Source organism: Canis lupus, chromosome 5 (assembly GCF_048164855.1).
Source record: "Canis lupus baileyi chromosome 5, mCanLup2.hap1, whole genome shotgun sequence".
Lineage (NCBI taxonomy): Eukaryota > Metazoa > Chordata > Mammalia > Carnivora > Canidae > Canis > Canis lupus.
The window spans coordinates 19127476-19145276 of NC_132842.1; the positions used below are offsets into that span (position 1 = coordinate 19127476).

At 39.7% G+C, this 17801-nt stretch overlaps 1 protein-coding gene across 13 annotated transcripts in view; it reads right to left on the reverse strand.

Moving 5' to 3' along the window:
* The window catches only part of CACNB2 (calcium voltage-gated channel auxiliary subunit beta 2), a 374475-nt gene that overhangs the window by 59321 nt on the left and 297353 nt on the right, over positions 1-17801 (reverse strand). The gene's annotated exons all lie outside the window — the stretch shown is intronic.

The following is a 17801-nucleotide window of genomic DNA, read 5'->3' on the forward strand; positions in this document are numbered from 1 at the left end:
CTTCTATAAGGACCCTATTCCCATTCATGAGGGCTTCTCTCTCATGATTTAATCCCCTCCCAAAGGCCCTTCCTTCTTGATAAACTCACACTGGGGGATTAGGATTTCAACAGAGCCAATTCTAGGAGGGACACAGACATTCAGCTCATGACACACATCTGAAACATGTTATCCTTAATTATTTCCTCTGACAAATTCTCAGATCAAAAGGTGTTTATACCCAAAAAGGTGTGATACAGATCACCAAATTTCCCTCCAGAGAGATGTGCTCATTCTCTTGCTTCCTGACAGGGGAAAAAGTAGCTAAGTTCTCCTATCCCCAGCTATAAATCCAAAGTCTCAAGATGATAAGCTGGAGAAAAGCTCTGAATTCTAATTATACAGTTTAACTACTTACACTCAGTAGAATTAGCTCAGTAATCAAGTCATTTCCTCTTTATTTCATCAAGTATTCCGTTCCTCTATGTGCAAGGTTCTCTCTTTAGGGGAACACAGAGATCAACAGGAAAAAATATGGTTTTTGCTCTGTGAGATGGCTATCCCAGCGACAGGGAGATACGGACACAACATTATTCACTGCGGTTGTGTTAAGTTTTACAAAAGGGATGCACTGTATGTGACGACACTTACTGCAGCCCTTAAATAGAGGGACTTGCCTTATTCTAGACGTCAGGAAGCAGCAGCCTTTTGGCAACCCAGGGAAGAAAACAAAAACAAAAACAAAAACCACACCTCTAATATTTTAAAAACAAATTAAGAATAATGATTCTCAGATCATTTGAGTGATATTTAAAATATCAAGCATTTATCCACTTGTCTGAGTTTAGTGCTGGCCTTTTCAAAGAAGGTATTCTTGGAAAAAAAATGTACATTTATTCCAGAGTTGCTTCCATTGTTTGAAAATTATTTAAAGTCCCTGTTTGAAAGTGTCAAATAAAAAATAGGATCTTTTGAATGCCCTCTGTATTGATAACTCACTTCCTCAGAGGACAGGTTAGTTTTGCCAAAACAGCCCGGAATCATTCAAAGCCAAGTTTAATGGATAATGGTCAACCTGGGACATAAATTTTTTACATTACAAACATTGCTTGACTGTAAAAGTAATGAGCTGTCTTCTTTCTGTACTTCATGCATTGCCTCAGAGGATAGTCCTAGAAATTTGTCAATACCTTTTGAAAGAAAGCTAGTCCCTACCATGGCTCCCCAAAGTTTTCTTAATTTTTTATGCTTCCCATAAGCCACCTTCTTGGGATTTTATTAAGAACTCCAGGTACGCCTGCAGAAATTTCTTAGCACAGGCCTGTCAAGAGACCGGATCATAAGCTTTGGGTTATTTGTGTTTACTCCTGGCAGGAAAAAAGAAAATCAAAGAAAGGGTTTCAGTAATATATCTATATATGTTTCTATATACCCCACAAAATCAAGCATTTCTACTTTTAAAAAGAAGTGCTAAATAGTAACCACAATTTTGAGCACCCAAATAGTCACAGATTTATAGGGTTTTCCCTCCTCCAGTGTGCAGAAGAACTGGGGAGAAGTAGTAACAAAGAAATTGATCTACTTTTGACTTTTTTCCTTTTGTGCATTTTGCTCATTTTATTTCAATGGAGGTATGCTAAGTTTCCTATAATTGCTTCAGCTGCTAAGTAATTTGTAATGCCCCAGAGAAGCAAAAGCCTTGCAGGGAGTTGTTTTTTGTTGTTGTTTTCTAAATGGCTTTTTTTTTTTTTTTTAAAATCTCCAGCTTTACCGAAGTATCAATACAAATAAAATTGTAAGACATTTAAAGTGTACAACATGGGGCACCTGGGTGGCTCAGTGGTTGAGCGTCTGCCTTCGGCTCGGGTCGTGGTTCCGGGATCCCGGGATTGAGTCCCGTGTCGGGCTCCCTGCAGGAGCCTGCTTCTCTCTCTGCCTGTGTCTCTGCCTCTCTCTATCTCTGTCTCTCATGAACAAATAAATAAACTTTAAAAAAAAGAAAGTGTACTACATGATGATTTGATATATATACACACTGCGAAAGGATTTCCCCCCATGTTAATTAACAAATCTATAACTGTCCTTCTGTATTTATATATTTGAGAACATTTAAGTTCTCTCTTAGCAAATTTCAATTACACAATATAGTGTTACCAGCTGTAGTTACCATGTTATACATTAGATCCTCAGACCTAATTTATCTTATAAGAGAAAGTTTGCATCCTTTTACCAACTTCTCCCTCATTCTCTCTACCCCCTAATGGCTGTCCCTAATGGGCAGGCCCTCTCTGAGCTCCACTACTGACAATCCAGAGGGAACTTTTAATCTGGAACTTGCTATAGACAACACAATAATTAAGAAAAATGAAACTCCCTTATAGAATGAAAAATGTGCCCTGCGAATGTTGTTGCAACATAAACATGATTACATTTAAGTACACAGTAAATGGTATGTTGCAGAGTTTTATATTAATTGCCCTTTATTCCTTCTATGGTTGGGTGGCTCAGAACTCCTCTATCCTGATCCAGAACACGGCTCACATGTCAGGGCTCTATTGGTACATTTCCACCCAGGATGGTAGCTTTTGTGTATGAGGACCCTTCTTACTAACAGCCGCCTACTTGTGTGGCCTGAACTTCACTCTGAACTCACACTGTAGCAAACTTATACAAAAAAAAAAAAAATGTTTCTTTCCTGTGTTCTCTCAAAAACAAAATAAAACAAAGCAAAAGGAAACAACCCCCCTGTCACCATCCCACAAATCTTCCTGATGTCAATTCCTCAGAAATTGCAAAATGTCTTTTCTTTCTGTCGTGTGGCCCTTTCGCTCTTTGCCTCCTGTGTTCTTCCTCTATTCTGAGGTCTGTCTGCCTCAAGCTGAAGAATAGCCACATTTGCATCCATACGCTGGTGGAAAGACAAGCTTCCCAACTGGGTTAGATGTGGATAAAAACACCAATACCACTCTCGGCTGGGCTCCCAACTGACATCCTCTGCTGTGTTTTAACAGCCTAAGGAAGCTTACTACTTATGCATTTCATGCTCAATATCGACTGGTTATGCCAACATGCCACAGAGTTTTCACCGTATACATTTTAAATCTCTTTAACAAGTCCTAGAGAACATCACAATTGGACACTGCTCTGCAAAAGTCAAGATTCTGAGCTGTGGTTAAATAGAAATCAGTGGGTTCCCCTGGGGATTCTGTGAAAAAATAGGACAGGATGCAGTCACTGCATTATTGAGGAGATCTGGGTAGAGCAGCCCTGGCCATGAACTGGTTGTGTAACCCGGTGCACGGAAAGCTTTCCAAGCCTGGTTTCCCTATCTTAAAGAAGGTTCCAACTCAGAAGCAAGCTGGAACACACATCACTCTCAGCACAGAGCTTGGCACACCTTCCTAACCAATCTTGAGTTCTGCTAATCTGGTACTAATGGATAAATAGTAAGATTTGCTTATGGGGCAGAGGGCGGTGGTGGTCAGGGGACTATCAGTAAGGCCCCTCTTGATCCAGAGAGCAATAATTACAGCCATACTCATAGAGTGTGTTCCACGGATGAGCACGCACCCCAACATTGTGCAGGCATCACCAAGCTAAGGAAGCCAATATTGAGTCTGATCTTTCAAAAGGCAAGTTGGAGGTGCTCACCTACCCAGGCTATCCCTCCAGACACTGTTGCTGAGGAAGAGGGCACGAATGAGGAAAACAGTTGGTGAGTTGACATCCTCACCTTCATACAGCCAAGCAATCCACGCTGATTGACTAATGGCACCTTAGTTCATGAGCTTGACTAAGCACCTGGCTTGCTGCCAGACAGTGACCCAGAACCAGAGTCCACAAGCCCTGAAAGTCACCTGCCTCGCTGTCCCTCGCCTCGACGGATGGGAGATAGCAAGTCTGCGGGTGCCCTTCAGTCTAACATGTTAGCATCCTGGGAGCTGAGGCAAAGGTCACATGTGCAGTGCTCCCCTACCCAACCGGGAGAGCTCCTTCCTACAGAAAGTCTCATCATCTAGTTCTAAAAGGCTCTTTTTCTCCGTGAGAAATTTCAGGGAGATATCTGGAAGCCTAACGTTTCATCATCTTGACGTTGAGAGCTAAAAGAGCCCTTCACAAGTGAATCCAGCCTTCTCATTTTAAAAATGAAAAGATGAAGCCCAGCAATTTGGGGTCTCATTCAAGGTCACAGATAGTAGCGTGGCAGGGAGCTGCATCTGGACTCTGTGCTCCGCATCCAATTACACCCTGGCCCTGCTTCTGATACATGGAAAACACAATTGAAACCTCAGGAAATTATTTTTAACTTTACATGGTAGTTTTCAGTTGCTATTTTACAGCCAGGAAAAGAGAAGTATTTTTAAGAAGCAAGAACAACTGAAAAGCCAATCTCCCTCTCCACTTTGGCTATTTAAAGCAAGTTACGTTAATTCTCGGTGTGACTGTGTAACAGATAGGAGAAGGCACACATTTCTGGCACCACTTCCCAGCACACCAGGGCACCAGGGGAGTATTGGCTGATGGCTTCAGACACTAATAAGTCCAGAGTCTGTTCCTAGGAAAATGCTTTGCATGAGTCACGAAGGCTATTTTAGGGCTTGCTGTCTTGAATTGAATGTAAACTAGCACTGGTGATTCTGAATTTAAATGTGATTTCATTGAGGGAGGAGAAAGCATAACATATATTGTTTTCAAGGCTTGGGTAGAGGCAATTTTTTTTTTTAAAGGACTGATGGTAAATCTATAGACTTACATATTACTTTTGTAAATTTTTGGAGTAACAACCCCAATATTGGCTTTATGGTAATTAACATATAGCTTAAATCAAAATACTACTACCCAAAGTATGCATTTGTTTCCTTGGTGAATGTATCATATCATAGTAAACCAAACAGAATTACCTGTGATACTTTAAAAAAAAAAAAAAAAAGTATGAACTCCATCCGAAAAGTCTTGCACTGAATTGCCAGTGGGTGGAGCCAAAACATGAATATTTTTTTACTGATGGCCTTTAAAAAAGCACCACATGGTTGACTCTCAAGTATGTCTTCAATTAAGAACCATCCATAGCACAGAACATCAATGCAAATTCTGCTGCACTTTCACACCTCCCTGTGTTCTTGGAGAATGGAAATCTCCATTTGAAGAGAGAATGTATTCTAGAACAGTGATGCTCAAACTTTGTTTTGCATCATAGTCCAACACTGCGGGTGGAGCCTGTTAAAGATATAAATGGCAAGTCTCACCCCCAACCTAAAACACTGCATTTTTAACAAAGCTATGAAGAATATTCAGAAGCACACAGAGTTTGAAGACTAAAACTTTCCAGAAGATTTCCTAAAAGGCCACTTGTTTTCTAAAAATTGAACTGAAAACAGTAACCCAAGAAGTTTATTAAAGAGATATAGATATGTCAGACTCAATTTTAAGCCAGATCTGATTTAAATTAAGATCACTGAAGCTCTTCTATCAACTTGCCACACCCTCACTCTGGGCGTTAACATTAGGTTAAAGAGGTTGGCTTTCATCACGGAACCAAAGTAGGCAGGTAGAGTGGAAGGATGAGCTGAATTCAAATAAATTGCAACTCCTTATCCAAAAATAGTGCAGCCAGTCAATTGTGAGGTTTAAGAAGATAGAAAAGGAAGCAAAGCTGGGAAGGTATGTTTCGCCAAAAGAAAATGGAGGAACCTAAATCTCAAAGGTACATCAGAGATGGAAGAGCAGATGTAGGAGAAATAAATCATGGCTGTGAAGGAGAAAGAGGGAGAGGACTAGGTGGGTTGAGAGATTCTGTAGTTGAACAGCTCTGGGGTAGGACATACTTGTTACTTTATACGTAGGTACTCTAAAAGCTGTTAAGCAAAAAAACAAATATGTGGTGATGTCATGATGTTGACGATTGGTACATGGTGGTCTGTAGAGGGACTTATAATTCATAAGACATCTTTACAGACAGTTCATCATTAACTATGTACATCCTTTACCTAGTCATCATTACTTCATCTCAACTGTAAATTGAAAATTTTAAGATCTCTTTTGAGTCTAATGTCAAATGTTTTTCGGTAGGTAAATTAAGTATTATCACTTCTATTTGCATATGAGGAAAATCAGATGGCAGGCTCCAAACCACATGGTTATATGTGCTAGACATTGGACTCTAACCCATAATTCCAACTCCACTGCACCATAATTTCTGCTCCAATTGTAGGCTTCTACTAACAAGTGCTCCAGAGGAAGTGGAAAATCCAAAGGCTTACAATAAGGGCAGTTTAACAAATCAAGTGGCAGCAGGATCACGGTTTCCTATCTTGGAGAACACAGCAGTCACAAGAATGAGTCATTAAGATGTTAAAATAAATATTTAATAACACTTTGTGAGGAAAAGGCAGTTAATTTTTTATTTTTTATTTTTTTTACGCAGTTAATTTTTTAATAATAATTTATCATAATTCCTTAATTTTAAGGTTATGAGAAATACTCATTTGACAAACCTTCCAATCCTTACATTCCATACCCTCTACTTGGCCATGCTCCATGTGCAGGAATTGAAGTGATGTCCCCATGCCACTGAAAGTCCTTAGAGCCAGTAGAATGGAATCTCTCATGCTTGCCTCATACATTCATACCCTTTCCATCTCAAGTGTCTGTCTTCTCGACCAGATTTAAGGGCAGGGGGTGTTCCCTTCATCTTTTTATTTAGTCACTATAGCCTTTGCATGCTGGTCTGCATAATGTGTGCCAGACAATGAAGACACCAAGCTAGCTGCTTATGAAAGTGAGTCTAAAGGAGTGAAGAGCCACAGTGTCACAGAATCTGCTGAACTGTAAAATTCTGGTGAATACACTGAAGCAGACCCAGAGAAGGAGAAAAGCCAAATTCTAAACCATATTATTACAGCCTTTGCCATATTTGAAAAGTTTGTATTAGTGAATGAAACACATACTTGTGTACATACCTACATATATAATATACACATACACAGGCAGGGATGGCAACATTTTAAACATTTTTAAGCACATGAAACAAAAGTATTGAACATTTTTAAAAACCCAGTAAGTAGTATATTCATTCACATCAATACTTGGCTTCCTCAGTGTATCACTGGCATTTTACCCTCAAAAGATGCTATCTTTCTTTCTTTTTTTTTTTTTTTTAAAAGATGCTATCTTTCACTGAAAACCTTAAGCTACATTTTGTATTTATGCTAAGGCCATTCATAAAATTCTAAAGTTTTTCTCCTGCATACATTTTAAGAAAACAAAAACCTGGATTTCTTTTGCCTCGTACAAACATCGGACTTCCTTGAATAGAAGGCATTTCATACACATATTTCCAGGTAGCAATTCCTAAGATAGAAATTTTATGTAAAATGTTCATTATTAAGTCATATACACTCTTGATTGAAAAATGGATTTGGAACATGACAAAGAAAGAAAAAAGAACAGTGAAAATATTCTATGTTTAAGTTGTTGGGTTACATACAAAACTAAATAGAACCAGGTTCCCTAACCTCTAGGTACTCATGATTTGTCTGGGTGGAAAAGACTGAACATAAATAAATACAGATGTGATTAAATAGGTTTGGAAAGAAAGCATGTGGAAATTAGAGAAACTGTACCAACCTTTAAATTTATTCTTACTCAGAGCCAAATATTTTTGCCACGGATGTAATTTAGATTTTAGAAAATCGCTATAAAATCATGCAAATCTAACCTGGTTTGTTTGTATGTTTATATTTTTAAGAGTGAGCATGTGAGTAGGGGTTGGACGGGTAAGGGATTGGGGCAGGGACAGAGGGATGGAGAAAGAATCTCAAGGAGACCCCATGTTCAGCATAGAGCCTAATGTGGGGCTTGATCTCATGACCCTGAGATCTGACCCGAGCCAAAATTAAGAGTTGGACATTTGACTGACTTAGCCATCCCGGTGTCCCTGAACTTGGTTTATTAATAATATCTCCCAACTCAGGAAAGTCATTAAATCTCTAAGCCTCAGTCTGCTTAAGTGTAAAATAAGGTATTTAGAACCAAAGGTATCTATAATTCTTCTAAAGTAATTCTATGAACACTCCAGTTAGAGGTCAGACTTCTGGGGTCAGGTATGTTTTAGAAATTTGCCAGAAGTAAACAAAAGTACCTTTTGAGGCACCTAAAATAGCTTTTCATAAAGTTCCTCAAGTCCATAAGCTTAGTTTTCATTCAAAATCAGCTGCTAAAAAGTTGGGCTGGCTATCTGTTGGCCTAGACAATGGCATATTAAAAGCAACAGGCCAATGGCACAAGAGAGGCAGAAATATCAGCAAGAGGGCAGCCTGGGTGTCTCAGTGGTTTACCACCGCCTTCAGCCCAGGACATGATCCTGGAGAGCTGGAATCGAGTCCCATGTCAGGCTCCCTGCATGGAGCCTGCTTCTCCCTCTGCCTGTGTCTCTGCCTCTCTCTCTCATGAATAAATAAAATAAAAAAAATATATATCAGCAAGAGAACAGTTGGTTGTCAGGAGATGGCATAACTAACTGATAGATCCACTAAAGAAAGAACAAGAAAAACCACATCACCCAGGGGCCATGTTCCTGGTGCTCACCATGAGCTCCCAAAGGCAATAGCAGATCATATATGAGGCTTTTGTTTAAGAAGGCAGGAGAGTATTTTACATACACTTCCGTCAAATTTAAAATATTTGCTTGTTCACAGCAGCCAGGGCCAGTTATCCAGAAAACCAATATGGAACGCCTCATTCCCAAAAAAGTCAATGACACGAGATTTTCAATGATCCTCCACCTTGGCAATAACCGTTACCTACAGAGCTTTTAAAAAAATTCAGATGCTTTGAGATTCAGACTTACTAAGTCTGAAGTGGGGGGTCCCTATTGTCTGCATATTTAATAGTCTTAACCAACACAGACACATTGAAGTTTGAGAACCCTTAATTAGAGTCTATTTAATTTACTTTATTCTGATTACCCTGTGCCTGTGTAAAGTAAAGGCCTTTGTGTGCAAAGTTGCAAACTTCCTTCAGGGCCAACTCGCATCTTGTGAAACCATTCAATTCTTTATTCCCTCATGTTAGAACACTTTTTGAGGAGCACTAATAGTCTAGGTACAGTATTAGGCAGTTAGGCAGTAGAGATTCAAAGATGGACAAGACAAATCTCCCATCTTGAGATCTGATCTCAAAGAGAAAGAGACCTGCCAGCAACCCCAACACACCCCAGGTATTTCAGTGGAGAACAAAGAGCGGAAGTGTGATGGAGGCAGTGGAGGGATGGATCAACCATGCCTGGGAGGGGTTTAGAAGAGGAGCAGGTTGACAGAAAAGCTCCACAGGGCGAAGCCATTTGAATTGGGTTAAAATGTCAAAGACATTGGGCTCCCAGGTTCCTGGCCACTCCTGCTGTACAGACAGCAGGAAATTCTCCTGTCACTCTACTGCAGCCTACAAGACTCTCCCCCTGTAACATCCCGAAGCACTTAATGTATATGCTACTCCCCAGGCACCTGACATCTACCACTCTGGAATGCTCTGTATCTTTTATGCAGGTCTTGTCTAACTAGACTGTAAATTCACCAAGCTGTAAGTCTGTCGAGGTAGGAATTACCTCTTATTCATCATTGTTTCCCCAGGGCCTGGCATATACTGGGCACATTCCCTGAGAATACAGATGGGTCTTCAAGTGTGAAGCATCTCAAAGTAAAGTTTAACTCTAGCACTAGCCACGATCAGTGAATTTTTGATGTTTGTGACAAAAGGAGATTGTGATGCCAATTTATCACTTCAACTGAATGACTTTAGAAGGATTACTGCATACTCTTGAAGAAATCAGAATGCCTTTCTGTTTCATCCTATTCCGCTTAAAACATTATTTCAACATTATCTGGACGTTATTTAAATTCCACATTTTGTTTAGAATTGTTTCAATCTAAGGTTCAATCTAAGGTTCTGTTTGTTAATACATGTTTCTAATAGTCATTGGTCTAGAACCTGTCCTAGGCCCACAAAGGCAGAATTTTTAGACAAAGATTGTGAAGTCCTGTTTAAGAGAGAGTTTCTTGGTTCTTCAGCAATTGCTAGTATCCATAATGTAGGATCAAATGAACTGACTAGAAAGGAATCTGATTTTCTTCCTTCTGGTGAAACACAAGGATAGAAACTTCCATTCGATTTTCATACAATTCAAAATTAACAGCCACAGTCAGAAAACCAAGCTCATCAGAAGTGTAGGTAAAATGGATGAAAACAGACTTCAGTTTCATCACCTAGATGTTATAATTGCTTTAAGGACAGAAAGGTTTTGTTTGCTGCTTTGAGATTCTTGGCTTCACGCACTGTCACTGGAATGTCAGATAATCCATCCCTGGTGGGGTGGGAGAGGGTGTGACTGTACTTGTTTGTCAAGTGTTGTCACTCTCCTGCTTGGTCTAGATAATTAAGATTATTTAGTGCCAAAAACTTTATAAAGAAAGTGGATGTACGTGCTTATCTTTGTAAATAACAAGACTGAAAATGTTCATGGAACACTGTGCTTCACTCCGTATGTATCCTAGGAAGGGAATAAGCAGTGGTAATTGTAGGTGATGTGCAGCTATGAAGATAGGAGGGATGCAGATCTGGATCAGAAGGAAAATGTAAGAAGTCAACAGGGGCTGAGAAGCAGGATTGACACTCTTATTTAGTCACCTGTACAGTTTTCTCAAGTGATTACACTCACTTCCATGGCTTCAGGTATAACCTAAAATGATTGGTTCTAGGTCTATATATTTAGCCCTGAAGACTTGGTTCTATATCCAACTGCCTCTAAGAATATCCAGCAGACAATCCACAGCTCAACATGTCCAAGAATTAAGTCACCTAGTCCAAACTTTCATATTTTCCCCCATTTTCTTTAATAGCACTTAGCCTGGACTCCTTCCTTTTAGCACCTTCCCATTTCCCACTGGCTCACAAAGTCTATCTACTTGCTAAATATATATAGTTTTTTCAATAGATCTTCTCCTTTCCCATTTCTACTTGCCCCATGCTTAAATTGGCATGATGTCAATTTTCTCTAATTTTATTTAACAAGTTGGAAAAGAGAAAGAGAAGAAGTACAGCCCGGATGAGAGATAATGGTGGCGTGGACTAGTGTTGCAGTGGTAAAGCTGGGTACATTTTGGAGATGGAAACATTCTGGAGATGGTCTGAATGAACATGTAAGTGGAGCTGCTATATAGGCTATAAATATAAATTGGAATTCAGAGTGGAGAGTAAAGAAAAGATGAGAGCCATGTTCTGAGTATTGAAAAATCCTACTTTGAGAGGTTAAGTATAGAGGGATGAGCCTGGTCTTCCCAACCCAAAAAGAAAGAAAAAGACAGAGACAGAGACAGAGAGAGAGAGAGAGGAAGAGAGAGAGAGAGGAAGGAAGGAAGGAAGATAGGAGGGTAGGTAGGAAGGTAGAAATTGGCCAGGAATGGCTAAAGAACATGGTATCACAGAAGCCAAGAGCAGATAACATTTCAAGTTGGAAAGAATGGTCAACCACTCTGAATGCTGACAGCTTGAGTAAGACAAAAACCAAAGCTTTTGGCTTATTTGACAGCACAGATTGCCAATCTTGCTGGGAACAATTTGGTGGAGTTGTTGGAATTGAAGGGATGGACTTGGGACTGGAGAGGAGAGAAGTTAAGTTGCAGCAACTGTTCAACTGAGAAACTCTGTCCTGGAAGGGGAAAAGAGAGATGAAGCTGTAGCTGAAGGAGCTAGGATATAAGGCTTGCAGGATGGGCACCTCCATGGCATGTCATGCTGATGGAAACATCCAGTACAGAGAGAAAACCTGGATGCTATAGGAAAGAGAAGATGAATGAAGGTAGGAAATTCTGGGTAGGTGAGACACAGAACAAGAGAAATAAGACAGCAAGGGAGGGGCCTCCTCTGTTCTAGGAGGAGGGAAGAAGGAAATCTGGAACACAGATGAAAACAGGTTTATAGATTGGCGGCTGCATGAGTGTGTTACCATCTGCAAACTTCTGTTTTCTTTATATGAAGTGAGGGATTTTTTTTTTTTTAGTGGGGCAATTTTTTATTTAAAAAATAAAAAACTTAAAAGTGAAAGAATAATTAGTTTGAAGAGAGAGGAGAAGGTAGGAAATCCATCTCAGATTACATGAAAATAAATACTATCAATGATTGCTTCATAAATAGCTTTTATTTGCTGCCTTATGGGCAATATGAGAAACTATTTCTATTTTTAGACATTTTCATAAATTTTTATTGTGACTCTTCTGTCCAGGAACCTTGGACATTTTACAGGGTTCTGGAGAAAGACTGTGCAGTCATGGCTGCTGGAGATCACATGCTACTAGCTTCTGTGTAGGCAAGTGGCCAAGATGGAGTATCCATTCCCCAGAACTGGATCAGTTGTGGACTGTGAGAGTGGAGCAGTATCTGGTTTTGGAATAAGTGAAAATCCAAAAGGGGAAAAAAATGACACCTCAGCTCTCTCTCCAGAGCGCCAGAAAGATTTCACTAGTCTGAGGCAGCTGTGTCTTACCAGTTAGCGGACGAACTCCCTCCTGGGGTGAGAGAGTCCAGATTGGAAGCCACTGGCATTTTCCAACCATCCCGAGGAGATCCAGGCTTGGGTAAAAGTACAATGGCCAAAAAAACACATTTTATCAAAATGCTAAAAACAAAGGATATATAGTCTGATAACATAAATTTACGTAAGGAGAATCAAGGGAAAAATCATGGATACTGGATTCTGAGGGAACCAGCGGGGGAGAGCGCTACCAAACGAGAGCGAAACCCAGAGTCGGGTCACTCCAGGGAGGAATATGTCTACAATGACAGTGTTACTCTGGACAAAGGTGAGAAGACATGGCTAGACAAGCTGCATACTGGGAGGCTAGTGCTCTCTGGAACCAAGGGTAATTGAAGAAGGAACTGGGATAGAGAAATAGACAATAAGGAGAGTCCCTGCCTCCCTTTTTTAGGAGAGGTTTCCAAATAGATTATAATTTGCTAAAAAGAAAATTCTCCCAAAACAATTGATGAACTCAACCTACACATCTGTATATATCAGAACTCCTACAGGAAAAAAGGGTGGATTTCTTTTTTAGAAAAGCCCAAACTATATATTTTTTTAAGTATCACAAAAATGTCTCAGAAAGTAAATCAATGTTGAGGTACAATCAAGAGCAAAATTTTTGAAAAAGCTTTATAGAAATTCACCTTCTTTACTTTCTTTTTACTAGCATGCATAGGCCTTGAATTAGCTGGTCATTAAAATTAGAATAAACTGTGAAAAAACTCGACTTGATGTTATTATTTATGTCCTTTGTGGGGTTTTGGGGGGAGGCAGGCTCTATTTTCTGTCTATTAGTTTCACTTGAAAGCATGAAGGAATCTATGGAGGACTTTCCAAATGATACTGTTGTAATTATTCATTTAGGTGCATCCAATATCTAATGACTTCCTACTGTGTGCAATAAACAGATAAAACCTCCATCTTCATGGAGTGTACAAAAACTCTTAGAATCAATACAAGTAGAAATTCACCACATGCAAACCGATAGTGAAACATGAAATTGAGTTAGGATAATATTTTCACATGTTTTCTAGGCTTATACAATATATGATTTGCCAAATTTGTTTTCCAACTAGGACCTCAATATTTTTATCTTGAATTGCTACTGCATAGAAGGATATAAATTCACCTGCAAACAAACCCTTAAGAGATGTTATGTATTTTTCAAACTTTAATGTTTGCATAGCTTACAATACTTGTAGTCCAAGATTGGTAATTATCTCTAACAATTAGCCAGGTTGAGAATGAACATATTCTAAAAATAAGCTGATTTTCATATTTAGTACTCCAGATGTTTTTCCTAATTTTCTTGTACTATAAAAAAAAGTTGCTGAAAAATATCACTATTTGAACTGGAAGAGATGGTACATATTTAAATTTAAAAGTACTTTTACCCAGCAGCATTTTAAAATTAGGGATTATATTGTATAGGAGGAACTCAATTCATGCCATATAGTCTAAGGTAACAGCATAAGCTGTCTGAACATAATAGTTTCCTTAGAAAGTTCTTGGAGGTCTATTTGTACACCCAGGTTAACAGCGGCATCATTCTCAACAGCCAAAAGCTAGAAATAACCCATGAGGCCATGGATGGATGAATGTATAAACAAGATTTGGTGTACACATGCAACAGAATATTACTCAGCTTTGAAAAGGAACAGAATTCTGACACCTACTACGTGGGGGCCGAAAAAATTAAGGCCACCCCACCTCAAGTTTAGCATTAGCACAAGTACAGCCATCTTAGGCCCCTGTGAATAAGAGCTGAACTTTATGGGAAAAACTGCAGAATGTCCTCAATGTCCTCGGCAGGTAATCCCATATCAGAAAGACAACAGAGCTCAGAATTGCCCTGGGCAGAGAAACCCATATCAGAAAGACACCAGAGCCCAGCCCGTGGTAGAAAGTCCCATATTAGAATGAGAACAGAGCTCCATGCCCTTAAGCCCCATATCAGAATGTAAACAGAACTTGAGAAATTCCTCCACGCCTTCTGAAAATCCCCTAGATCAGCCTATAAAAAACCCAGCTGTAACCCATCTCGGGGTCCAAGTCCCTGCTCTGCTGTGTCGGGTATACTTGGACCCAAGCTCGAGCTTGTGAATAAACCCTCGTGTGTTTGCATTGGTGTCGGCTCCTTGGTGGTTTCTCGGATTTGCAATCTTGGGCACAACAACTACAATGTGGATAAACCTTGAAGACCTCATGCTAAGTGAAATAAGCTGATTGCAAAAGGACAAGTGGCTATATCATCCCACTTCTGTGAGGTAGTACTATGCCTGGACTAGTCAAATTCATAGAGAGAGAAAGTAGAATGGTAGTTGTCAGGAGCTGGGGGGAGGGGGATGGGCAATTGGGGTTAATGTGCACAGAGTTTCAGCTAGAGAACATGAAAAAGTTTTGAAGATGGACAGTCATGATGGTTGCATAGCAATGTGAATGAAAATCCTTAATGGGCACTGAACGGTATACTTTAAAATGATAAATTTTATGTATTTTTTTTATCACAACAAAAACTGCACAGAAACTCCAGTATTGTGTAGAAATGAAAAAATAAACTCTTGGAGGTCAATATCATAGTAATAATCCAGGAACTTGTACAGAATAGGAAAACATTCCCGTAGGGCAAAATCTGTGCTATCCGTTCATCCAAACAATAATTCAATATCCTTTCTCATTTGTTCAGTGCTCAAATAACAAAATTCATGTAATAGCCATTTATTTAGTGCAGCCATCAGTACATGTACGTAGTGTGTAAAAATAGATGGCAGCAAGTCATCTCCGGGGTTGAATGCTGGTTGCGTAAAAAGACATAGGAGGTCTTAAAGGAATGCCCAAGATTAATTTATATAATATCAAGTGAAGAGCGAGCTGGAGTGACTACTATATATCCAAACACTGCTAGAACTCGGGTGGGTTTGAAGTTAGTATGAAAGGAACCATCATGGATATAAGCCATGATCTGTGGGTACCTTGTGCCCAATAACAGAAGGCAGAAGTTAGGGGTGCTACAAGAAAGAACAGAAGGCAGGCTGTAAGCATGAGAAGGCAGAGGGCTTGAGAGGCAGCTGAAGGGAACAGGCCTTAAGGAAAAGAAACAGATTAAACCTTGGAGTCTTAGGAAGAATGGTGGGAAAAAAAGGGCAGTGTGGGTTAGCCAGTTAATAAAATTCAGCAGTCTGCAGGCGGTACGGGTTGGCAGGAGGTTTCTGAAGGGAGATGCATTATGAAAGTGATGATTTACATTAATCTGTCAAGAGAGTGAAGACTACATTAAATAGATGAGAAAGAATAATAATTGGCAACAAGGAGGCTGGTTAAGTGGGAAATGAAAGAAAAGGATGTATCTCTCCATAAAACTAGGAAATATCTTGTCTCTTGTGTTACTGCAAAAACTATCCTTGGTATAAATAGAAGAGTCAGCTTCAGAGGATCTAAATGTCACCCTCCCAGAGCATCCTTCATGGACCATCAAGCTAAGTCACGCCTCATTTCACCGCACAGCAGCAAAGCTCAATTCTGCTTGGCTAATGAAAACAAATTCTGCTAAGAGTAGAGAATTTGAAGCCCACCATCTTCTGGATGATGCCCTTCTTAGTATAATACTGAAGTGGAGTCCAAGTGTCAGGGCCAAATAACAGCAAGAAGATAAATGGAGCCTATAGAGTTAAGCCATTTAACCAACTTAGTGCTTTAACCTTCTTAAAATTCCTGAAAGATAAGCAAGTGGAACGTGTTGAGTGATACATGATTTGCCCTCGGGCTACCTTTCACGACTAAAAACTCCTCTACCAGCATTCCCCACACCAACTCTAGGCCCTCCACTGTCCAAGGAATAGCCACTTGGTATCTACCTGGGTTAGTGAACCTCTTCCAATCAGCACTCACCTCCAGCAAGAGTGAGATCGGGACGGAAGCCAGATTACAGACTCTCTCTGAAAATGTTTTCTTCCCTCCCTGAACCTTCAACCCAGATTCCTCAGCCCTAATTTTCTTCCAGGTAACTTTATCAGCACTCACCTAATAACCTCATTGCTATTTCTAAATCACCTCACAGGCAACACCATCTTGCTAGGTCATCTTCCTTAATACTCTTTCAAGTCCTCAGAATCATGCAGCCCCCACATGTTCCTTCCCGAACTGTGCAATAACTGTGCATTTGTCTGTCACATTTTTTTCCCTAAAAATATAAGTTCCTCTAATATACCTTTTAATGTTCTTCATAGAGGCAGGTGTCCCATCATATACTGGCACACATAATTGTGTGAAATTTTGTTGTGATTCTGATGGGAACTTTTCACTTCAATGACCATGTATATCACATTAAAAAAAAAAAAAAAACCAACAATTTCATCTCTTCTCCCCCAATGGAAAAAAACAACAATTTTTTTTAAAACAGTACACAGTCTACTTAACGTTTAAAGAGCAAGTACTACAAAGGCATATCAATTGCTTTTTCTTCAAAACTTGGTCCCATGATCTTTATATTAAACGCTTTCATACATGCATTTTCAATGAGGGCAACTATATCCTGGGGGCGGGGGGGCAAAAATTTGCTCTTAGAAAGTTAAAAAAAATTTTTCTTTGTATAAAGCGTAGATGTACACAGAGTACATAATCAGATGCACAGTATATTTGTGGTATATAATGTTATTGGGAGGAGAGGATGATGATTAGGAAAAAAATGCCTAGAAAAGGTTCCTCCTTAAGGAGGTGATAACAACAACAACAAAAAGATTGAAAACCACTGCTTTTAGGGCCCCTGGATGGCTCAGTCAGTTAAGTATCTCCTTTGGGCTCAGGTCCGGGATCGAGTCCCACATCAGGCTCCCTGCTTAGTGGGAAGTGTGCTTCTGTCTCTCTCTCTCTCCCTCTGCCGCTTCCCCCACTTGTCCTCCCTCTACTCTCAAATGAATAAATATAATCTTTAAAAAATACTGCTTTGATGTCAAAATTGGAAGAAGTTAAATGTTAATATTGTAACCTCCAATATAGTTATTAGAGATCCTTAAACTCTAGATTCATCTTCTCTGGCATGCTTTCTCTTATTCCCAACTTTTCAGTAATACTTACCCTGAATGGCCCTAAGAGAGGAATCCTTCCCCTACCATTGCAATCATGCCACAATGGCCATTTGACTTAATCCCTTCACTGCACTGCTTACTTCAAGAGAAGAGAGACTGTCTTCATTCAACATTTGTTCTATTGTGAGAAAGGCATTGCGGCCAGCCCTGAAGTCCAGTGGGGGAAA